Source organism: Canis lupus, chromosome 28 (assembly GCF_003254725.2).
Source record: "Canis lupus dingo isolate Sandy chromosome 28, ASM325472v2, whole genome shotgun sequence".
NCBI lineage: Eukaryota > Metazoa > Chordata > Mammalia > Carnivora > Canidae > Canis > Canis lupus.
Window position 1 is genome coordinate 37,017,326 of NC_064270.1, and position 19,321 is coordinate 37,036,646.

General features: G+C 53.9%; 1 protein-coding gene and 1 long non-coding RNA gene across 10 annotated transcripts in view; one reads left to right on the forward strand and one right to left on the reverse strand.

Annotated features, from left to right (window-relative positions):
• The window catches only part of PTPRE (protein tyrosine phosphatase receptor type E), a 158,541-nt gene that overhangs the window by 87,905 nt on the left and 51,315 nt on the right, over positions 1–19,321 (forward strand). The gene's annotated exons all lie outside the window — the stretch shown is intronic.
• LOC125753945 (uncharacterized) lies at positions 811–17,617 on the reverse strand. 3 transcript variants are annotated; one of them, XR_007406921.1, is made up of 4 exons: positions 17,061–17,617; positions 16,191–16,577; positions 15,219–15,997; positions 811–8,959 (listed from the first exon to the last, which is right to left on the reverse strand). It is a non-coding gene; the product is annotated as an uncharacterized LOC125753945 (long non-coding RNA). The 3 variants fall into 3 exon arrangements; XR_007406920.1 differs by having other exon boundaries at positions 15,219–16,577; XR_007406919.1 differs by lacking the exons at positions 15,219–15,997; positions 16,191–16,577; positions 17,061–17,617 and adding an exon at positions 10,289–11,067.

Here is a 19,321-nt window from a genome sequence, read left to right on the forward strand (position 1 = left end):
TGTCTGCTGTGTCCTGTCCCCTGCCTCCTGGAGCCTCCCAGTGAGTTGTAAGGGCTATTGTGGGGCAATAAAATATGCCAGGGATAGCTCTGAGGTCACTGTCATAGGACCGCTCAGCAGTTTCCTGACCCATAGCCCTGGGAGGGCAGCCCCAGCCGCTGCAGAAGCCCAAACACTTGAAGTATCCACTGATACCTTCTCCAAGCTTTGCTGAAAACAAGTAAAGCTTTCCTTTGAGGCAGGAACAGCAAGAAGATGGTGCACACTCCGAAGATGGTGCACACTCCGAAGATGGTGCACACTCCGCCTCCTGCCGAAGCCATGCCATTGGCCATCTGGGTTTCTGCTCCATGCAGCGGTCGTCATGCACAATTACTCCACACTAGACATAGGAGGAGTATCATTTTCTGCCAGTGGCAGCTTCCCAAAGGCAGGAATAGGGTTATAGTCTGGGAGGCAGCCCCAGAACCCCATGTATCCATGTGGCACGCAAAGGGTGGAGCCAACCTCCAAGGGGTTTGGCTCCAGACACTACCACCTTGACCCCACTTTTAAGGGGACAGCTGATCTCCCCGTTCAGAATAGAGATCCCTTGAAGGCAGCATCTCTGTCTAATCTCGTTGATTAAACAAAGCCTCCTTCCATGCTCTGTGTCCACGAGATGCTCAGTAAATATTTGCTAAATGAATAAACAAACAAATCTCTATTACTGGCTCTTGGTCATATTAAAATCAGCGTTTCTTTAAAAATTCATGAGTGCCATAATGTTTCCCAGTGTGAGAGCAGAGCATTTTACGAAACAGGCATGAATTTTCTATTAGAGAGAAGAGTATCTATTTATTAATATTCCCAAAGGGTAACTTTTTTGGTTTACTGCTGTGTTGCTGTTATAATTTTCCATAATTATATGGTGTTGATTGTAGTTTACTGACAGAGCATCAATAAAGAAAAATGTAACCCTGGAACTCTATTACTGAAGTGTTTAGCCTTTACCAGATGGAAACTAATCAATTAAGTGGGTCAGAGGTGGCAAAGAGACTATCCTCCCCAGGACTGTAAGGAGAGGGAACGCGGAGTTGCTCTGCAGGTCTGAATTTGGGTGGTCAAAATAAATAGCAGGTAGGGGCTCTATTAGGAAAGGTGTTGGAATCAGTTAGGGATGGAAGGAAATCCTACTTCCGAGTGCCCCTGGCGGCTGGTGGTAGAGGATTTGGATAGAAGTCAACCTTATGGGGTGCAGCCTGTTGAGAGAAGAGGAGTCCTGTGAAGATCCCTCAGTAGGCCGAGGAGGTGCGTGCAGGGGGGGTGCTGAGGGCAGGGTGATGTCTATCTTTTTTTTTTTTTTAAGATTTTATTTATTTATTCATGAGAGACACACACAGAGAGAGGCAGAGACACAGGCAGAGGGAGAGGCAGGCTCCATGCAGGGAGCCCGACGTGCGACTCGATCCCGGGACTCCCGGATCATGCTCTGGGCCAAAGGCAGACGCTCAACCACTGAGCCACCCGGGCATCCCAAGGGTGATGTCTATCTTGTTGACCATCGTCCAGCAGGTGCGGATAAATGGTTGAATGAAGGAAAGGAGCTCTGGGGGACTTACTTCCTTGAGACCCAGGTGGCAACCTGCTTCGGCCATTCTCTGGCTCCGTGATGTGGGCCACGTCGCTCTTACTCTATGGTTGTGGTCGTCTCAGCTCTGGCAGAAGGATCTTGGTTGCTCCTGCCCAGATTGGCAGAGCATGGGGTGAGGGGCGGTGAAATGGCTCACCGCATAGTGCTGCGGCGCCCAGGAGGCCCTGATGCCCATTTGCAACACTAAGACGAATATGAGCATTTGGCCCGAGGTTGTCAGGAGCCCGTGCCCCTCACATGTTGCCTGGGGAGCGTGAGCCGTGCCAGCCAGGGCAGGCGCAAAGTGGGCCAGGCTTTCCGGAGGGACCCTGGCTGCCGGGTCCCCTCCAGGCCCAAATAGGGTTATGTCTCTATCTCATACTTGGGGTTTCCGAAGGAGGTTCTGAAGCAGCGTCTTTGAGTTAGAAAACGTGGAGGGTTCTCTTCTTAGTTGCAATTTGTGGGCACATTTTCTTCCAGAGAACCAGAGGTGTGGTTATAAATAATTCACGCTCATTGTTTGGCCCCATTAACATCCTTCAGAAGATGGGGGCAGTTCTTTGAAGTTGATTCTTCTTGAGGGACAGCGACACACCCTGTTGGGCTGGGCCTGGCTTCTGCCCTAATTAGATATTTACACAAGAGACCGGAGCGATGAGGGTGGATTTATTTTTAATAAAAGAAGATTAAAAACTGTGTATGTACAGCATATTAAGGAAAAACGAACCCAAATTAAAGTCCTCCCACAACTGTGGACTGCGGAGGCCTGAGAAGGGAGATTTCACTTGGAATTAGTAACATGTCTGGCTTTGAGACAAGAAGACATTCAGGAGCCTTCCCCCCTCCCCTCTGCCCTCCGCCCACCCCGGGTCAGCATCCTCTGGCGGAGTGAGGGTGGCGGGACCGAGAACCACGTGAAATCCGGAGACGGGGGCCAGGTGCCCACGTGTGGGGTGGCAGCCACAGGCTGTGTGATGAAGGACCTGGGGGGGATGACCCGGCAGGGATTGGGGCCCAGTGGGGGGCTACATGGCACTCTGCACATCCAGGCTCATGCCAAGGTCAGCCCCTGCGGCCGCACACAAATGCACACCAGACCTGGTTTTCCCGAGAGAAGCCAGATCTCCCTCCTTTACACGGAGGACTCTCCTCTTTTTAAAGATTTCAGACTAATTTAAAAGTTTTTAAACCGCAGGCTTGCACCCACTCCTGGAACTCAGCCGTTCCACTTATAGACCTGAAGGCCCAAATCAACCAGAACTATTCGTCCACAAAAAAAGACTTGTAATCGGGCTCTCCGCAGCGTTGTTCATAACAGCAAGAAATGGGGATCAACCCAAATGTGTGGCAAGAGGAGACCGGGTGGGCCAATTGTGGCAGTCACGCTCCGGAAAATTCTTCACAGCAGATAGGCATGGACACAGACACGCGCATGAGCCTCCCAAACCTGCCGAATCAAAGAAGCCAGACACAAAAGAATATGTGCCGTATGCTTCCATTTATAGGAAGTTCTAGAACTGGCAATGCTAATCATCCCTGGAGATGGAGATTATTAGCACAGTAGCCGCCCCTCGGGGTCGGGAGGTGGGCAGGCTGATGCCACAGCATGGATTGCAGGGGGCACACGTTGTCAGAACCCATCAAACCACCGGCTTACTGTATGTGATTATGCTTTTTTTTACAAAAGGAAAAACTTCTGGAACACATCACAGGCCAAGCGCAGGCCATCTGTGGGTCGCGTTGGGTCCGCTGGCTCCGATCAACTTCTGTGCTACAGTGAACTTTGACCCCTAGATCAGCAGCCTCAGGACCCGCCGTCTGCAGGCAGAGAAACACATCGCTCCCTAACAAGGGTCTGTGGGTGTGACTAGGAGCAAGCGTGCAAGCTGCAAGGTCCCCATCTCACCCAAGTCCTGCCCACCCGGTGGCCCCTGCAATGGGACTGGTTTGAATTTATTGCTGTGACTTGGTCTTTTAGAGGAAGATGCTCACCTGGTTCAGACGAAGGTGACGGAGGCTCATCAGCCTTCCTGTCTTCCTGATGGGAGGACCCATTGCTGGAAAGGTGCCTGTGGGCATCAGGGGGAAGGGGACAAATGGCCTAATGCCCCATCTCGGCCGTGGACCCCAATGGCCAGGCATTTTCTGGGGGCCTTCCTCTACCGTCTTTCCTCTGGAAGCATTTAGGAAGTGTGGGCAGAAGATGATGTGCATCTCACAACGGGATGGCAGCCTCCTGGGAGGACCCCCCACCCTCCGTCGATGCTGGGAAGGGTGGACGGCCAAGAGGGACAGTCCCTTCTGCCTTCACCTAAACCCCTCGCGATGCTCCATGTGAACAGGTGTTACACCCACGAGGAAGCACGAGCGTTGTCTCAGGACGATCAAGACCCTTGCTTGGGCTCCCCAACGGCTTTGCTAAGAGGTGGAGGCGGTGCGGCTGTGTGGCCAAGGACAACTATGTGGCTGCGAGGCAGATCCTTGCTCAGAGCAAGGATAATTGCTGGCTGCCCGCGGACCTTCCTCCTGACGGGTCAGAACGTGAGCGGCGTCGTGATGTAACTTCAGATTCCACGAAGTGTGCGGTCCTAGCCTTGTTCTTGGCTCAAGTGCTGCATCTGGCACGAATGCAAATCTGTTTCTAACTGATTTGGGTTTTGCTGATTGATCTCTCAATCCCAAGTTCAAATATATAAGCAGATCACAAATATAGCAGGGTTTTTTTTTTTTCCCATTACATTTTTCCCCCATTACATTTCTGCTGTTTGGCTGATGACAACAGAAATCTGCTTAAGGACGTTTCAGCATAAAAACAAAACAAAACAAACAAACAGAAAACCTGCCGAGTGTCACCATGGCTCAGTATTTAGGTTTTAGAGCACGTGGAACTAGATAAATCCAGATCTATCTATCCTCTCCTCAGTTTGTATTTAAAATATATATATATGTGTGTGTGTGTGTGTGTATCCAAACAAAATACCCCAAACCAAACTATTTGGTTGTGCAATAGCAAAATGGCCAGTAGCATCTGCAGATCCCGAGGCTGGTTGGCCAGCTGCACTGGGAAGCCCCGGCCCTCCCAGCCTCCCCGTGCCCAGCTGGTGCCCTGGGCTTCCAGTCTCACATGGGTAGAGAGATGGAGAATAATCACAGCAGCCCCCGTACCTCCTCCATCCTGCAGGTTTTATCGTGGGCTCCCCTGGGAGTGATGGAATTTAGTGGGAGCCCAATGGTTCCATATAAGCCGAATTTTAGCCCTGCAGGTGTGCAAGTGTGACATGTTTCTTCGTGTGGGGTTGGAGTCGGCTCAGTGAGACAGTGTTGTGCCCGCCACCCTTGCAGATTCCGCATGTCCAGTGGCAGAGGGCATCCACCCGTGCCCCAGGTCCTGCGCTGGCCGCCCAGGAGACTGGGATGTCGTTGGGCAGGGATGGGGCCTCTGACACCCGGTGAGCCTCTGCAGCAGGAGCACCGCCCGCACGACGGCAAGAGGCTCAGTGAACCGAGTCGGGCTGAAATGAATGGAACCATGATCGGTTGGCACCTCGTTCTGTAGCAACGTGCGGTCTCAGGAGGGTCTCCTGCCCTCAGACCACCTCCATCCTTCCCCCAGGAGTGGGTGCTCCGGCACGCAGGCTGTTTCCAGAACATTAGCACAGTCAGAGCACCAGTAAGACGGTAAAGCTTCTGCTGTCAGCTCCCGCAGGATGGGATGCCCTCCAAAGCCAAGCAGGTGCATTCACTCAGTGCTCCAGCACCTGCTCCTGGGGGGCCCCCAGGCACACGGAGCCCTCTTCTCGTTGCATTGTTCCCACAAATCTTGCCACACCCCGCTACAGGTGCCTGCTACAGAGGAGAGGAGAGAGGTCCAAAGGCGCCTTTAAAAATGCTCTTAGGGAAGAAAAAAAGAGAAAAGAAGAATAGCAGATTCCTAGTTTCCTACTGTATCTTTTACCACTTGGTTCCCGCGAGGTTGCTTTTAGGTGAAGGTCCAGCATCTTTATTTGACTTTTACGTCGATTCCACATTCCTTTCCCGGGACTTTGATTCCCAGTATAATCAGCTGCAGTTTTCAGGAACCACTGTAGCATGTGCATCTCGGTATCGATCTCTGAGAGAGCGGTGTGCCCAGGCGGTTGGCGTCTTTGCCGGGACAAATTAACCCAAGGTTGCAGCGAGACGATCGCCCCACTTAGATAGAGGACCTCGGTTTATCGTCCCACCTCAGCGTCTGCCCTGGAGGCAGGGATGGAAGTGTTGGTTTATTTATGGATCCTGTTTGAAGAATGTCAAAAATTGATTTACTGACACAGCCCAGATGAAAGTCAAATGAAAGGTGTTCTCGAAGGTGCTCTGACCGTGTTCTGAAGCCCTGAAGAACTCTTAACCCTCCACTCTTAAAGCCGGCTCCACTCCATCGGCAGGACCTGTCCTCCCCGGGGGCGTCCCGCACACCTGCTCCCTGCACAAAGCTCGAGTGAGAACATAGAGTGAGCCCAATGCTCTGGGCTTCGTGAAATGGCTTCTGTGCCTGCGACCACCTTTCTACTGTGCATTCTTTGGGGATTCAGTGAGATGCAGAAAAGGAGATGTTCAGGAACGGAGGCCCCTCCAGAAGACAGTGCATAGGCCCTGTCCTTTCTCGCCGCACGCTGTCCTGCCTCCCCAGCCACAGGCTCAGCCTTCCGCCGAGTCTTGTCCTGATGCCACCCCTACAGTCTTACTGGGTGCTGGTGCAGACTCTGCCCTCTGCCTGCAGGCCCCTCCAGGAAGTACAAGGCTGAGAGCTGGCCCCAACTCACTAGGAGCCCACATCCGAGTTCAAAAGGAGGAGGAGACAGAAGGCTTCGTGGAGCAGAGACCACCAGCTGTGGGTGCCAGCCCAGACCTCCAGGCCTGGGAGCTGGTGTGGACAATGCAGGGCTTCCCTGGGCCGTGGCAGGTGCCGGGGGCCCTGGACGCGGGCGAGATCCTGAAGTGACATGGGCGAGGCTGGCATCTGCTCGGGACAGCCGTGTGAGCAAGGGTCAGGAGATGACAGCTGAGATGGAAAGAAGCCACCCTCGCCCCAGGGTCCCCTTCCATTGGTCGTACTGCTTTGGCTGGCTGTAGAGTCTAAATGTGTCTGTTAAAATTAAAATGCAACACGGTGAGGATGAAGGATATTCTGAGTGCCTTTCCCAGGGAGTAACAGCATTTGTTCAGCTTTGCTACAGATAAATCGAGAGCGCCCTCCATCAGGGCCCAGGCGATTTCTGATTGAAAAAGTAACAAGAACTGATAACCTACTGAAGGCAGGGTCCTTGGTGTCTATTAATTATTGTTTATTTGCCCCTGTACAGGTGCCATCCTCCGGACTTTCCCCACCCCCCGTCTGATTTATAGTCTATTCTATAATCATAATTTGGTTTTGGTAAAAATCCAAAGACTATCCGGAGCAGAACCATCTTGAAACTGCTGAGGTGGTAATTTTTTAATGAATAAAGAATTCAGCGAAGTCACATCGTATGTGAAATGACAGTCTACAAGCCCCTACAAGTGTAGAGAAGTTCATTATTGCTAGTTTGGGAAGCCTGTGAACAATTATGAGACGCGGTGTGTCGTTCACAATATTTGAGATGAGACCACAAAGCCTTCATCGTTGTCTTCGGTTTTATGGGAATGCTTTCAGGAATGAAGAGTTGCCACGTAGCGGTTGTCAGGGGTTCCTCCATGTGTTCTTTCAAAACAAGAGGGATGGTTTTCTTCAAATGATGAAGAATGAAATCATTTCTTCAAATGATTTCAAGAGTGATGGGACGCCTGGGTGGCTCAGCGGTTGAGCGTCTACCTTTGGCTCAGGGCGTGATCCCGGGATCCAGGATCGAGTCCCACATCAGGCTCCCTGCATGGAGCCTGCTTCTCCCTCTGCCTGGGTCTCTGCCTCTCCCTCTCCCTCTCTCTCTCTCTCTCTCTGTGTGTGTGTGTGTCTCTCATGAATGAATGAATAAATAAATAAATAAAATCTTTAAAATCCCTAAGGTAGCTATAGTTCATTCCTGTCTGATTTGTCTCCAGCTATGGAAACACGCTTAGTTTCCTCTTCTTTCATGGGTGAGGGGTCAGTGGGCTTGTGGCTGGTGATTAAATGAAGTCAGGTACGGCGTTAGGGTGGGTGAAAATGTGCCTTTGAGAAGCTTCCTTGGATCTTTAACTCTCTGTGGTTCTGTTGTCTTGGCCGCAGTGGAGGACTTCGTTCTTACAGAATAAGCCCTTCACTTTTTATTCATCTTCAAGAGGGCAAGCCGCATAATTGGAACTATGCAAATTAGCACGCGTGGCCCAGAGGAAATTGAAACTGAATCGATCCCTTAACAGACTTGCTGACACACCAGCATCCTTACGGGTCTTTGCTGGTGGCCCAGGTGGAGTGTTGCCCTGTGTCGGGAGGGTCCCTTGCCTGTGCTGACCCGGAGCCCTGCTCAGGAGGGGCCCCGCAGGAAGCCCAGCGCAGACCAGTACTTCAGAGGTTGTGTGATGCACTGGGGCTTTACGTTTTTCTTGCATATGTATGGTCTTTTTTTTTTTTTTAATATGCTTTGATGAAATCGGTTTCATCATGTCATCCAGATATGTGCACACGGGTCTTTAGCACTGTGCGTATAATAAAGCACTGAAATGAATTATAAAGGACCGTTTACTCTTAAACATAAAGGCTTTTCTTAATTCCTTGAAGACTAATTGCCACCCTGTTACTGTGTCAGCATGGGGAGGAGGGTCAGTGGAGCTCCCAGGGAGGATGCTTTGTTTAGCATTGTCTGTGGCTTCCTTTGATGGAGCTCTTCCTTTGCTCTGGGAAACCCCTTCTCCAGATTCTGAGCCTCTCATAAAGGAGGCGGGTTTCTGTCCCCGGCCAACTGGGGATGCAATACCAGTAGATGTTTACTGGCCGACTTTATGGGAGAGTAAACTGAGACCTCATCCCTACAGCCACCCACTTCTTTTTGTTTTTCTTTTTGTTTTTTTTCTAATCTAATAGCTTGCATTTCCAGGAGACCAATCAAAGTTGGGCAGAGGTTGGTTTTCCAGAGTCAGATCTTCCACATTTAACGCTCTCTCTCTTCTAAAAGTTAGCCACTCATGTAACACATCATTCTTGTTCTTGAATGGAAAAGACTAAATCACAGGAGGAAGCTGAGTTGTCAGGCAGGCCAGGGAGCGAATACAGACCCTCTGTCCTCCGTGCCCACGCTCCCCTGCAGACCCCAGGGCTTCTCCGGTGCTGCTCCCCGCCCGGGGTGCTTCTGTACCACCTGGGCGCACCTGCAGACAGCCCCCGCACACCTGGCCTCCTCGGAGTCCCCAAAGCTGCAGGGACACAAGAGATGAGTAACATGTCATTAGGACAAGCGAGAAAGTGAAATCAAATGCCGGGCAGCCGATGCCCTGTCCTAAAGAACAAGTTACTATTTATTAGGGGAAAATAAGAAAATCGAGTGGATAGAGATCTAAGTCCAATCGCAATGTCAAATTCTGTTGACCTTACTAAACAGGATTTCTCTGAAGACTTTAATTTTATGTCAAGCAGTCCTCAAACCAAGCCTGAGATAGTTGAAACAAAACTCCCATTCTGCTGTGAAAACATCCGGATTCCCAGGGAGCCACTTCTCTTTGTGAGGCCTTTGACCTGGGTAACCTTAAACCAAATGTAGAAAGCACTTAAACCCTTTTGCGCCTAAAAACAGACAGCCCTTTTGTCTTCTAGAAATATCCCTCCTCTGTCCTGTACCTGGCAAAGCACGTTTTCAGATGTTATTTCATGAGCTAATTTTTATTTCCCCCAATTAAAAGGAAGAATAATGAGGTTTGCTGAAGAGTCATTTTTTTTTTCCTAACGAGTTGAGAACTGATGGCCTAAAATATGAGCCTATCCATTATTCTGGGGCCATCGAGCCTCCCAGCGTTGGCAGTGAGTTCTCCCTGACTCACCCGACGTGGGCAGTCCCACCTCCCAGACTGGCCTATTCACTCGGAACCGCCTGTGGGCCCCTCCAGGAGCTTTATGTCTCGGGGATGCACCTTGTTTTGAGGACGTGCCTTATCTCAGGGAAGCACCCTGTCTCAGAGATGTACCACCCTCAGGGATGCGCCCTGTCTTGGGGATGCACCTTGTTTTAGGATGTGCCTTGTCTCGGGGGAAGCACCCTGTCTCGGGGATGTGCCACTCTTGGGGATGCACCTTGTCTTGGGGATGCACCCTGTCTTGGGGATGCACCTTGCCTTGGGGATGCACCTTGCCTTGGGGATGCACCTTGCCTTGGGGATGCACCCTGCCTTGGGGATGCACCTTGCCTTGGGGATGCACCCTGCCTTGGGGATGCACCCTGCCTTGGGGATGCACCTTGTTTTGAGGATGTGCCTTGTCTCGGGGATGCACCCTGTCTCAGGGATGTACCAAGAAGCAGGCAAAGTCCCAGGAGGTCCTTCATGAACTCAGAGAGGAAGGCCCAATAGTTCCACTTCCAGAATCACGTTTTCATACTGCCCACATTCAGGAAAAGTAAAATCAAGACTCCAAAGAGCCCCCCTTAATCTCTTCTTTGTCTGCTCAGCCAGCAGCTCTCTGGGCTGGGCAATCCTTCCAGGCTAAGGGGGGGGGAGGGGCGAGCCTGCAGGTACCTGAGGAGAAGCACTCACCTGTGCAAGGGCTCACGGCCAGGCTGCAGCGGGCAAGGGCAGTGCTCTGCTTTGAAGGTCCATGGAGACCCCCTGAGATGCTCTGTTTGTTCTAAGACACACTGTTCATCTGACGGCTGCTTCTGTGCCCAGTGATGTAAGCATAGTGTGATCAGCTCCAACTCGTAAAAATAATTTCCATCTCCTCATCTCTCTTCTCAGAAAAACCATTGCTTGGTGCTTGCATAGTGAGAGAGAAAGTGCAAAAACAAAAAACAAAACTGTGGTTCCCTGGGAAGTCCTTTCGTTCCCTGTGCGTTCCCTGTGCGTAGCCTCCTAACAGGGGACGGGACTCCAGCTGAGCGTCCTCCCAGCTGTCCCAGATCCCATGCGGCTGGTACCCCAGGGGCCCCAAGGGCTGGGGCTGTGCCAGCTGAGGGTCTGTGGGGGACACGCAGTGAGTGAGGAAGGGGAGATGCTCTTGGGGCAAAGATGCTCCCGCTGCCCTGTCCCCGGGGTGGGCCGGCGGCTGCCCAAGGAGCCCCACGCAGGTGAGCAGGTCAGGGCCCCTTCGCCCCTGAGGGCCTGCCTCCCCGGTCTCCTCTGCCCATGCTGGCCGAGAGCAGCGCTGTCTGTGGGGCCCTGGATGTTCATTCCCCACGACCTGCTGCAGGGACCCTGGGGGCTCTGTGCCTTCCCAGCTCCCCGGGCCTCCTGGGTGGGCCCCTTCCCCGGGGGGTGTTGTGCATCCCCCAAGGACCTCAGCCATCTCGAGACACAGCTGGCCTGTGTGTGTTGGGCGGGGGGGTGGGGCAATGGGGGACAAGGATGTTTGGAGAAAGAGGTGAAACATTGAGTCCCTGGCTGTTTCCCCTGAGCACCCCACAGCCTGGTACTTCTGTGTGCTCAGACTTCAGGCTCCTGAACCCTGCGGGTTCTGTGTATCCTGGAACCCCAACCAGACGCTGCATGTGTGCACAGGGGCTCGTTGCATGATCTCCTAGGGATGTACCTCAGTCTACAAGAGGGGTCAGTGCTCTCTGCCCCGGCAGCTTGCCCGTGGCCGCAGGCACGTCAGTCTCTGACCTGCTTGTCCTCGTCTGGGTGGGTGGCTGTCTGTCAGAGCAGGGCCAGACAGGGGGACACTGGAGGTCATCATGGGTGGTGCCGGCCTCTGCTGGGTGACAGTCAGCCAGACCTGGGAACAGGGCCACCATCCAGCACCTCCCTGTCATTTCTTTCTTTCTCTGTGTGTGTATGTGTTTTCCCCATTTTCTCTCCTAACAAGGGGACTTCTCTGCCCATCGCATTTTTAGTGACGTTTCAATGGTTTCACATTTAGAGGTTTGCAATTACTTTTGCTCAGGAGCAGTGAAGTTCCAGCCTTCCCCAACTCAGATAAAAAGCACGCCCTGTGCATCTTTTTTAACGAGCAAAGCCTCCTCCAAAAAGGAAGGATCACTGTGGACGTATCTGGAACATGCTGATGCTGCAAGTTGGGCTGCTTAAGGGGCTTTTATTATTATTATTTAAACCTTTCATCCGTGGAAGTGTATCCACACCTGAAGCTCAGAAAAGGCCTCGATTTGTTCCTCCTTTATGGTGAAAACACATCTTTGTTCTTTGAGGTTTGACTCTTCCCCAGTGCACAACAAAAGGACAGTCTTGCCCTGTGAGTAAGGTTGCCCTGATTTTATGAGAAATAGGCACAGTGGTAGTAGGTGCCAGATGTGTGGCTGGGCCAGCCCCGCCCCCCGAGGCCCACGGTGGTCCCTGGTTCCTCGAGGACTTAACTGGGAGCCGGCATGATGGAAAGGGGATGGGGGGCCAGGCCTGGCTCCTCGTGGCAGGACATACTTGACTTGTAGCCGTGATTTCAGAAAACTGGCACTGTCCTTCCCAGTCTGTTTCCGCAGCGAGCGGGCTGATGGGGCTCGTTCCCTGCCAGGACTGTGTCCCAAGCACCGTCTGTTCTCGGCTGCCTGCTGGGTGGAGGGATCCCCGGTGCCCAGAATTCACTCTCACACACCTGAAGCCCACAGGTGTCAAGGAGAAATCTGACCTGTGGTGCAAACAAGGGCTTGTCCATCTTCTGGGAGCATTTGGGTCCCGTTTGTCGTCATCCCAGCTGAAGCTGATTAACTTCCTTGCTCTTGAGATTTGTCAGCAAACAAGGATTTGGCTCTTCTCCTGGTCTCTGCTTGGTTTCCTAACCCAAAAGGTGGAGGTAGCGCCTGTGCCTAATCGTGGTGGCCCCAGAAGGCGGGCAGTGGGGGCACTGAGGAAGGCAGAGTGCCCTTGCCGCATCTGTGCTTGCCTTATTTCTTGGTACACAGAAGGCCTTGAAAGTTCTCTGAAGCAGCCAGGATCACCCAGAAGGGGGCAATGGGTGGTCTTTCTCTTTGGGCTCACCCTGCATTGGAAAGGCCTGCAAAAGCTGGAACAGAGAGAGACCCCAGTCTGGACCAGAGGTGCCACCCCTGCCATTGGGCAGACCTGGCCACTAAGGGGCCGTGCTCCTGGAAGAAACAAAGAGGCCAAGAGGCGTGATGTGCAGGAATGTGTCAGGGCAGTCAGCAGCCTTGGAGTGGTTCCGACTTCGGCGGGGAGCTTGGGAGCTTCCCTCTGCTCAGAAGACCAGAGGCAGGGGTGATGTGAATCCTCGGGCTCCCAGGGAGGGCCGAGCTTCACCAGCCGGTCACCTGAGTTATCCTCAGAAGCTTCCAGAAAGGAGCAGGGGACATTCTTGGCCACATTTTCAGGCTCAGCAGAGGAGGGAGGAGCTGCTCCCACCTGCAGGGAAATACGGGATCTCGTCTCCGGGTGCCTGCCTCCTGTGCCCCTGACATGAGGTAACTTCCCTTCTGGGAGGCACACGTGCAGCCGTGCCCGGGGATTTGAGCCCTGCCTGCCCAGGCTGTGAGTGGTCCCCGGTTTTCTTTCTCCAGCTGCCTCTGCAGGTCACTGTGACCCACATTCCCAGAAAGACTGGGGGAGCCGGGCACACAGTGAGCTCAGCTCTGCATCTGCCCCTGCGTGCGGACGGGGCTCAGGGGGCTGGAGGGAGCTCACCCCCAGTGCCCATGGACGGGGTGGCCAGTTCTGCTCCTGGGGCCTCATCTCCCGCCACGAGCAAGAGACCTGCTGGAGCACCAGGGCCAGAAAGGCAGGGTCCCTGGTTGTCAGTTTCTGGCACCTTCTGGCAGCAAATCCAGGCCAGGAGTGGGGATCGGGCTCCAGGAAGAAGCCCTCCCCCGGGAGGCCTTGGAGACGTCCACCCTGTGGCACCCAGGCCCTGGCTGCCCGCACGAGCAGCACCCTCCCGGTGCCTCCCGGAATGCCCTTCCTGCCCCCGCTCCCCCCGGCAGGCGCTGGGTGGTGGCTGGTGTGACGGTCCCGGGGGCCCGTGCTGCAGCCGCCTGCTGACTTGGTGTCTGAGCCGCAGGGAGCAGCCCCGGGGATGCCTGGAACCCGCTTCCGCTGCTGGTTCTCGGAGGCTCACCCAGGGGCAGACCGCGTGGCTCCCCAGGCGCCACCTTTCCCAAGAGCGCGGTGGGTCCGGGGCCCGGGGACGTCTCTGTCCGCGGACATCGGACATCGAGCGCCTGCCGTGAGCCAAGCCCGGTGCGGGCACCCGCCCCGAAGTCAGGACGTCGCCGGGCCCACGGGGCTTCTGGAGGCCGGCAGCACACGTGCCGCCCTCGCGCTGACCGTCCTCGGGCCCCGTCCCTGAGCGCGACACTGCAGGGAGATGACACGATGGGCCCCGGGGGGGGGCGCACACGCCCCGGGGGGCACTACGCAGGCCTGCGCGTCTCCTTTCCGGGTGATGCCAGGCCCCGACGGACGCTCCAGGCTGCTTCCGAACACGCAGCAGGGCGTCGCGTCACACACGGTTCCGGTGGGGTCACGGGGCCGTTTCAACAAGGGACGAGGGACAGACAGTGGGCCCCGTGGGGGCTGAGTTTGGCTTCTGGGCATGGGTCCCCCTGAGGTCCCTACGAGGCTGGGGCCGGGGCCTTCGGGGCTGCTGGCAGCCTGGCCCGCCTGCACCGGGTGGTGGCCCCGGGTACCCACCCAGCCACAGCCGGCTCTAGCTCCGCTGTTTCTGAAGCTGTTCTCCCGGGGGGTGGGGAGGGCTCTTCTGTCCCCGACACCCTCCGTCAGAGGAAGACCCGACGTCCCCAGAGGAGAAGACAAGGCACGTTCTCAGCCAGGGCCGCGGAGTGGGGTCCCCGTTGGAAACAACCGATGCTCACCCGCAGCCTGGCTGCTTCCAGAAGGAAGGGGTCTGGGGGTTCAGGCCTTCTCAGTGAGAGCGGCAGACGCTGGGCTGAGCTCAGACTCCCGGGCTGCACCCCGAGGCCCCTGGGCCCAGGGGTGCTAGGAGGCAGCCCGTCGTGAGGACTTACTCGGGCTTCTTATCATTGGCTCCTCCTGTTCCACGAATCAGGAAGCGGGCTGGAGAGGTGCCCCGTGTTCTGGGGGAGGCTGTGGTTGGGTCAGGGCGAGGAGAGGAGGGGAGGGGGTGACAGAGACAGAGAGACCCCGAGCCCAGCTGCGTCTTCAGCCTCAGAGGCCCGGGCTCTTTGAACACTGACGTGAGTTGACGAGATGGAGAGAAATCCGCCATGAGAGCCCCGATGACCTATTTCCTTCAAGAACATTCATTGAGCATCTCCGCTGGGCCAGATGGACGCGCCTGAGCCCTGCTCTCGCCCCCAAGAAGCCCCAGGGCGTGGATAATCCTGCCCAGTGTTGTTAGCTTCTGCTTCCAAGCCGTCCTGCTGGAAAGCTCCCCGCACCCCAACCCTCCCCCCCACATCCTTCAACACTGGCATCATCGGCCGGTCCTGCCAGCAGACACTCCGGGCTCCTGGATCCTGGGTGGGGCCTGGGGCTGCCTGTTCTCCCCGCAGCCCCCCACCCCCGCCCCCAGTTGGCTGCTCACCTGAGCAGAGGCCCTTCGCCCTGGGCAGCCTTCGACGCCTCCAGACCGGGTAGGTGGCCGCCTCCAGCACTAGCAGGTGCGAGTCTCCTGGGGGTGCTCGGTGAATAATTCTTTCATCTCTCCGACTGGAATGCAGGCTCCAGGGGAGCAAGGGCGGTGCTTGCCTTGTTCAGGTGTCTCTCCAGACTCCGGCAGGTCTCGTAAACATTGCCGAACGAACGGACGCACAAATTAACCGGCAGATACTTGTCAGCCTATGGTTCCACTCTTTTGTTTGAAATCAAAAGTCTGCTGTACACCCAGCCGGGAAGCTTAGTCCCCTTGCACCCTGCAGCGTGGCCCGGGGCTCACCCAGAGGGGGGCTGCCCAGCCCCTGGAGCCGGCCAGCCTCTCCCCCGTCGTCCACGCTTCTGACGGAGGGTCAGTGGAGGGCTGAGCCTGTGCTGGGCGCCTCTTCGTGGTGAGAGATGGGGAGAGGGCCATGCGTCTGCGTGTCCGCGTTTGTTACCTTTCACCCCACTACTGCCGGGTCCCAAGCAGATGGATGGGGCTTGGTGCTGGGGGTCCCATTCCTGTTCAGGTGCTTCGGCAGGGGTTCCGCCCCCACGTTGACTTTCCTAAAGGGTCGCTCCATCCTATCCTCTGATAGGATGCATCTGTTCTGAGTGATGGGTGCGCGGGCCTTTGGGGAACGTGAGGGACCCAGGGTGTTGATTCTGTGCCGAGCCATCAGTCAGATGCGAGCGTGGCTGTGTTCACTACCCGGCTCAGCCATGAACCTTCGGGACAAAAGGAGTTGGGAGAGATCAGATAGCACGAGCCTATCTAGGAGAGAGAAGGAAGACCAGGAGCTCATCCTTATGACGCTGGCCTCCGAGAATGGCAGTCCTGGAGAGCCCGGGCTTCGTTCCCAACACCCCACCTCGTTCTGTGCACGTGGGTTCCACGTTCCTTCCAGGGACCCATATTCACCTCTTTCTCTGTGCTGGGCCTGGGGTCCTTGTATCCTGTCCATTTTCATGTTTCTTCCATGTGTTTCTTCTCATTGTAATTAAAAATGAAAATTTTTAGTTGTGAACAGTTGCATGGAAGGAGCCCAGGAAGGGCTTGGTGGCACAGTGGAGGCAGTACTTCCCTTTGGAGGACACCCCGTGGTTAGAAAAGCAGTCATGCAGGGACCCCTGAGTGGTGCAGTCGGTTAAATGCCAGGCTCTTGGTTTCCGCTCAGGCAGGTGGTGATCTCAGGGTCCTGGGATCGAGCCCTGTGCCGGGCTCCACACTCACCAGGGCATCTGCTTCTCTTTCTCTCTCTCTCTCTCCCTCCCTGGGCCCCACACACTCTTAAATAAATCCATAAATCTTTAAAAAAAAAAAAAAAGACAAGAGAAGAAGTCATGCACTTGGACAAGAGTAGGTTGGATGCTAACTCCCCTGGCCCCTTGCATGGTAGGAGACGTATTTGAGGCTGCAGACCCTGTGGACCACCTACCTGTTGCCACCTGGTCATCCGAGTTAGAGGGAAAAAATGAGACATCGCAAGATGGCATTTTTGAAATATTTGCAGGACACAGAGGCAGAAGAGTTTTACTGTAAAACTTGTAGAGAGAACGGGCTGACCTCTCACTACCCTTTGCCCGGGCAGTTGCTGTACAGTGGAAGTCTACGACTCTTGGCTGAAATTATTTTTTAGTAACAGTTTATGAATCTGCATTAAACTTTGGGAATTTGCATTAAACCTCAGGACTAAACTTGGACCAAGGGCATGTTAAGCACCGACTTTCTGTTTTCACGGGCGGTTGATGATCAAGCTATAATTTGCACAAAACATCCATCAACATTTACCTTCCTGCTCGGGGTCTGCACTGGTCCCACTGGCCACAGAGAAGCCGAGGAAGGAAAAGGCCTCCAAGAGAGCAGCAGCAGCAGCCCCTGAAGGGTGACGTGAAGAACTCGGGGCCTGAGGACGACGACTGCGGGTGGCGTTCCCCGCAGCTCTGCGACCACGACCGACCGTTCCTTTAGACCCAATGACCCTTCGCCGTGAATCTTGCTCACTCTCAGCTCCAGGTCCCCTTGTTCGTGTGCAGGAGGTGAAGCAAGCACGTAGCTGCGAGTGCTCCCGAGGGCAGATGAATTTCCCAACCCATCAAATGATGCCAGCTGCAGATGCATGTCCTTTTCAAACAGCCATTTTTCAAGCAAAATGAGTTAATTCCAATAGTGGTTCTGCTGGTTTTCATCCATTTAATGGAATCCAGCTACGATCGAGAGGCTCCTCCCGTGGAAGGCGAGCCCCTGACATGATTGCTAAGATCACTGCAAATGCAATGAAAGAATTCGACGCCGAAGATGTGTTTATTTGCTTTGTGGGATGATAGAAGTCTGTAGATGTTGGTGGAGCTCAGCGTTTGGGGTGAACGTATCGCGCTTAGAATGGATTCTGACGTACAGATCGTTTTTAATTGCGCCCACGCCAGCTAAATATTCCACCAGTTAAAATAGAAGCTGTAGATGTCAGATTTTACCAACAGTTGCACATACTGAGTAGCTGAGCTACAAGTTTATGTAATGAAGCTGATGTTGAGTTTTTAAAAATACTTTAGCTGGGGAGTGTGCACGTTCTCGTCCCTGCTCGTCAGATCTCAGAAATGTCTGGGCCTTCAAAAAATTGCTCTGGAAGTCAACCTAAGGGTCCTACAAAGATAGTGAGCTTTTCTATAAACGGGGCCCTACGCGTTGGTTGCATTTTGTTCTAAATTAGTTGGAAATATTTAGTAAAAGTAGTCAACAAACAGAGCAGAAAACACACACACACAGACACACACAAAAAAGGAACAAAAAACTCTCAGGGCTTTAAACTCATAGAGGCCTATGACTGTTGAAAAGATAGGTTGTGAACAGGAAGACGTTAAAATCCTTTGCTGTAAAAGCAAGGAAGGAATAAAGCAAATGAAATAAATGATGAGAGCTCACAAGATGCTCATTTGAAAAACACTGAAGTCAATTTTGTGGAAATTTTTTAATATTAAGGATATTGAAAAATACATTAAAAGTGAAACGTATTAGGAACAGGCAAGGCTAAGAAATTAATCAAAGTGGGTGAATATATACCGAGAATAGGCATTCTGTCCATGTCCTCATTTTATTTCTATGTAATCAATATAAAAATAGTTTTTTTTTATTAAAAATAATAATGTGCCCTGGTAGTTTTGTTTCCTAGGGAGATATTTTTTTTAATTTTTAAAAATAGTTTTCGAAAAGAACTGCTTAGTGGGTTTCCATTTTAATAAAACCAAATGCTGACCGATAATGAAATACTGTAGGAAAGCATAGGACTTTAACTGTTTCAGCCTCTCTTTTGCCCTCAAGAGGCCTGTTTTGGATGAGAAATTGCACGTGGCCCCTCCCAGGGGCTCTTTCTTTAACTGTAGCAGCTTCAAAGCTGGAGCAAATCTTTAGCTCTGCTCCTCTGTGGCGGAGCTGAGTCGGTCTTGCAATTGAGAGCAGAAGAACCAGGCGCTTTCAGCCACGGGGGATGGGTCTGAGCTGCAGAGGCAGCGTGGCTCAGTCTGCTCAGGGACACCCAGGGCACCTTTCCATCCCTCGAGACACGAGGGGTCAGCCTCAAAGCCACTGGCTCAGGGACGACTCCACACCCTCAAAAACCCCGGAGTTCCCAGTCAGCTGGGGAGGCCAGCCTGGGTGGGGCAGGAGACATCCCCTGTCCTCCGGAGGCTCAAGGTCCGGTTGGGAGACCCAACACCCCGATGACTGTGAACAGACGCAGGTGGTATATCTCTCAGGCTTGCTGGACCTCAGAAGCTGGTGGGGTCAAGGCACAGGGGAGAGGGGGGTCACCCAGTGAGGGGAAGCATGTGGGCAAGGGCTGGGGAAAGTGGACAGGGGTCAGGACACTCCCTGCCCTGCCGTGGGGTCTCCACCTCCACCCGCCTCCTGTCGTCCACCTGTCCCCCCGGCTGCCATCTGCCAAACTCCCAGCCCAGCTCCTCTTCCCCTGTCCCTAAGTGTAGTAGCGTCCCTCAGCTTGGCGCCACAACCTCGCCTCTGCCCCTCCACACACCCTCAGAGTCAACTCTCCCACA